We start from the raw sequence: 5138 nt of genomic DNA, 5'->3' as shown, positions 1-5138 counted from the left end.
TAGTTTAGTGGAATGGAACTTAGTTTGTCAGGCCTTAGGGTTCAATCTCTAGCACTGCAAGACAGAAAAAAGAAAAAGCATGTGTTCTATTAAGCAGAGTAGTAGGAAAAGGCTTTTAAACCAGAATTCAACTAATGTTCTGATAATTTGAAATTCCATTATATAGTAAACCACATCTTGAAAATGAATAAAAATATCCCTTCAAATTGAAAATGAAGAATCGTTTCTGTGTAGTTGATATAGGTTAATCTGTATTTCTATCTTGTCAGTTTTCTAAAAGGATATACTTAGTCTCACACTTTATCTTTTGTCTGTGTCAATTCCCTATCATAGATTTGTCTTTAATTTCCAAAATCTTAACATGCATCATATTTTGATCTATAGTCTTGTTTTCATAAAGAATTGATAGAAAAAGAGAGAAATACTGGGCAACACTCATTTACAAAAAGTTTCAAACTGTTTATTAAATTTAAATAGTTCAGTAAATTCCAGATTGCTTGTTAACATACCTATACACGAGGAAATCTTCAAAATCTTCAAAAAACACAGGACTCATTCTAATACTAAGCTTTAAGATGGTTCAGGCTTTTTTTTAGGGTTTTGGAAGCAAAAGTATGAAAATTGAAAGATTAAAGTCTTCATCTGTACTCTAAAATATAAGAGCATGTATTTAATCTGAATTTGAATACTGCAAGGACAAATCAGTTAACATTTACTGAGAATGCCATTGCCTGCCCATCTTCAATTCTCTAGAAGTACCAAGTGAAAAGCTGTAGGGTGTGTACATAATAAAATCAAATAGCATTTAAGTCAGCAGTTAAGTACAGCAGTGGTATAAAACGAGCGGAACCTTGTTCCCTTGTGGATGTATATTATTTCTAACAAAAAATTGTGAAAAGCAATACACAGCAACTAAATGTATCAATATCAACAGCTCTCATTGAATAAGACCCTGAATATCTCACTCAGTAAGATGCTGAACATTAAAAAAAATGTAGAGGATCATATATAGATTGATATCATTCAGATAGATTTAACACAATGAAAAAGGATACAATATTTAAGTATTTAAAAATATGTACACGTGTAGTAAATTTAGAGAAATGCTTGGAATGATATGGGCAACATTTGGGATAATGATCCCCTGGGGAGAAGGAAAGGAACGGGAAGGCAAGGGAAGGGAATGGAAAGGAAGGGTGTGCTGGTAGTGGAGGAAGAGAACCGGAACTCAGAGGAGGTACATAGAAAGCTTCAGGTACTTTAGAAACACATTACTTCTTAAACTTCTGGGAGAGTATATGACTTATCTCTATATTGAAGTATGTAATAATACATTGAAATAAACACAAAAATACTAATTAAATTGCCATGCAAGCAGAGAACAGGTTGTTAATTCTGAGTAAGTGGTAACTACATTTACATTTCTGGGTTAGTTAGCTGTAATGGTTAAATCAGTTTTGATAGGTGAGGTAAATTTATTGAGTTTGGATGACAGATTCTGAGATTCTGAGATGATGGACCAGTATTGACAAAGGGAAGCGTTCTGGAAAGAGCTAACTTAGAAAGCACAGAAATATATATTGCTGAAGTAAAGGAGTTTAATTACACAACTGATCCTAGATTATGAACACTTCGAACATGGCAGAAATATGATACTAGGTTTTGTAAACAGGAGCTTGCAAATAGGTCAAGATGATGATGATGATGATGATGATGATGATGATGATGATGATGATTTGTGTGTTACCGGGGATCATACCCAGGCCAAGCATGCATTCCATCAATGAGCTACATTCCCTGTCCCTACTATAGTTTTTTATATAACTTCAAAAGGTGTATACTTTCTTTTATTGGGATGTTAATGTTATTTGAGCCTCTTCTACATCTATACCATTCTCCAAATAATTCATTTTGAGTTATCTGTCAAAGCTACTAGGAAAAATTTATCTTTTGTCTCCTGATAAGTAATAAATACTAAGCTATCTTACTGGTCAGTTTAGAGTCATTTGAAGCTTTTACTTATGACTATTCATTAATTTTTCCACAGAAAGACTGGTGGTTGTTGTTGTTTTAATCTAAAGCTTATTACATTTTTAAAAACCACTTTTTTGTTTTACATGAGCATCATTTGGTCACCAGCAGGTAACTTTCATTGGCTTCATATGGCAGAGTCTGAAAAATACGGGTTGATCGATGTGTCATTCATCAGAGACACCTGCGGAGATGATGAAAATTTATCATACAACATTATGGAAGGAGGCACAACACTTAGCAAATTGAACCACACGTTCCTCATTTTTTTTGAACATTAAAAATTGTAGTTTGAAAAACAACTTCCAATGAGGAAAAAAATTAAAACAGCAGGTGATAATTAGGGCAAAGTTACAACAGTGTTATCACTGCTGGTCTACCTGTCGTTAAGTCATCACTTCTCCCCAGGAAGAGCTATTATTAAAAACAACCTACAAGGGTTAAAGAAGGGACATATTAGTCTCCTTACTTGCTCATTTTGGAAATGGCATAGAGACGGCTCTACCATCTCAGTTGTATGCCTAGTCTCAGTGCAGCAGCACACACAAAAACTGAAAGTTATAAATGACCCAAACATAAACCTTAGCTGCTTTGGTTTAAAAATCAATTTTCCTAATGAGTTAAATTCAAATTTTATATACTGGTACCAAGAATGATGTGCTAATAATTACCATGTTGGCAGAGTGTGGAGTACAAGACAGTGATATAAAAATTTAGTAATTAAACAAAAGATTTAAAAAACAAAAAAATGAAAACAAAGCTTCGTAAATAGGGAAGGTAAAGGAAAGGTTGAAGGGAGGAGGGGAGATTCGGTGAAAAAAGAGAAATCAAAATATATTTGTATAGGTACAAATTCCCTATGATGAATATGACCATTATATATAATATGTACCAATAAACTTAAATTTTAAAAAATTTAGTAATTTAGAAAACCTGGTATCAAAAATATCTTTCACTAGAGAAAGGCACCACGGCTTAGTTCTATCACTGAACTATAGTAGTATTTTCTCAGTCGCCATGATTGAATATTGAGTTTTAATCACTGGTTTGAGTGAAAATGGCACAACTGGAGAAACTGTCAAAAAGTAAGTATTTTTTCATGTATTTATAACACCACTCAACCTTAGTATATTCCTGAACACACGTCCGTTTTCCCCTTTGTGTATTGCAGAAAAATTAAATGTTTTCACTCCTGAACAAGCAATTTCTTTTGGAATAATTTCTTTAGCTTTATTCATTTATCAACTACAATCTTTTGGGGGAATTAATTCATCTAAGATTTTGCTGATACGAAGTATGAGATCATTCATATTGTCCATATCAAGTTTAAGCTTTATCTTTTGTCCTACTCAATAAGAAATCTGATATCTGCTGTTTTACTCTGGTTTGCTATACAATACTCCATTGTGTTCACACCGTATAGTTCTGTGTGAATCAATCACAGCTGTTTTTTCCCCATTCAACCTTGGCTATTCAGAGAATAGTATCATAGCTCATTTCCATTACTGCTGATGAGCATTTGAGTAGTGAATATTATGTAGGTATTCATATATACAAAATACTCCTACACATTTATAAACACACATATAAAGTTTTCTTGTTGAAGTATAACATACAGAGAGATGCATGTACCAGAACAGTATGACTTTTCACATACAAGCTCAAGCATGTGCCCCACTCAGTCATCACAACTAGCCTGACTTTACTTTTTTATAGTCTGGGTATTGAATCCAGGGACTTTGCTTTTTGCACCAGACTATGTACCCTCATCTTGTCCTTTTATTTTTTAATTTTGAAACTAGGTCTCACTGAGTTTCTAAATTTTCCAGGTCAGGCTCAAAGTTTTGATCCTCCTGCCTCTCAAGAGTGTTGGAATCACAGGCATTTGCCATTGCACCTGAATTTATCCTGATTTTAAACAGCATAAGTAAGTTTTGTCTATTTTTGTGTACTATATAAATGAAATCTTGTGAAACATATTCTTGCATGTCTCACTTCTTTCACTGAACATATTTGTGAGATTCATCTATGCTATTGTATTTGGAAACAGACTGCTCATTCCTAGCATTGTAGAATGTGTTCTCTGATAGGCATATAACACACACTATGTATTTTATTTTGAATATTTATGTCACCTCTGGCTGGGGAGTCATTGTAAGTAATATTAATCAGAGCAGCACTTTTAGTATATATTTGACATTGGTTCATTCCCAAGAATGAGCCATAAGGTTTGCATATGTTTATTTGTAGTAGATACTTCAAACAGTTTTCCAAAGTGGTTATACAATTTACATGGCACAGGACTTTTTGAGGAATCATTCTGAAAAAGGCACTTTAATCTAACTCTTAAAGAAAAACAAAAAACACTGCTGATAGCGTGCCCAAGGACCTGTGCTCGATTCCCAGCACTGGAGAGAGAAAGTTTCAGGATTGCTGAGGCTCAATTCAGCTTACCCTAAACTGCCACATCATCACGGACAAGAGGCTTAACTTAAATCTTCAATTTGCTCAACTATAAAGTAAGTACTGGAGAAGATAATTTTTGAAATTTATGAGAATTGAGAAATTATTTTAATGTACTTGAAATAGTGACTAGCACATAGTAAATGCTTAGCCTATTATGTGGTAGTTGTTAACTTCTCATTAGTGATTACAGTACAAAATGGAGAATTAGAAACAAACACCAGTAATACAACCCACAAACAAATTCTCCAATGGAAGAAAACTATGAAACTCTGACCCAGCAGGCATTACCAATTCTAGTGAGTACTACACTTGGACCCTGAAAAAAAAATAATTTAAACATTATCCCCAAATGCATTTGCAAATTACTGTTGCCAGAGGCAAGGTTCTTAGATACAGAGTATTACCATCCGTTTTTTTTTTTTTTTTTTTTTTCTCCCTCCAGACATTACTCTTTAAAGACAGGACTGCCAAGGGCTACTCTGGAAAGTCACTAAATATAATACCTTTTATTATATTTGCCGATTTCACACCTTTCTTAACCCAGTCTCCGAAATTCTTGAATAGTGACTGTAATTGCCACTATACTTCCTGGTTTTCCTAGATTCTTGGCTTGTACCTAAGACAACTTTCTTTTTTTTTTT

This window comes from Cavia porcellus, unplaced genomic scaffold, assembly GCF_034190915.1.
Source record: "Cavia porcellus strain 051 isolate PalLab524CR breed Dunkin Hartley unplaced genomic scaffold, mCavPor4.1 scaffold_23, whole genome shotgun sequence".
Classification (NCBI taxonomy): domain Eukaryota; kingdom Metazoa; phylum Chordata; class Mammalia; order Rodentia; family Caviidae; genus Cavia; species Cavia porcellus.
Note: the sequence above shows the minus strand (reverse complement) of the source record.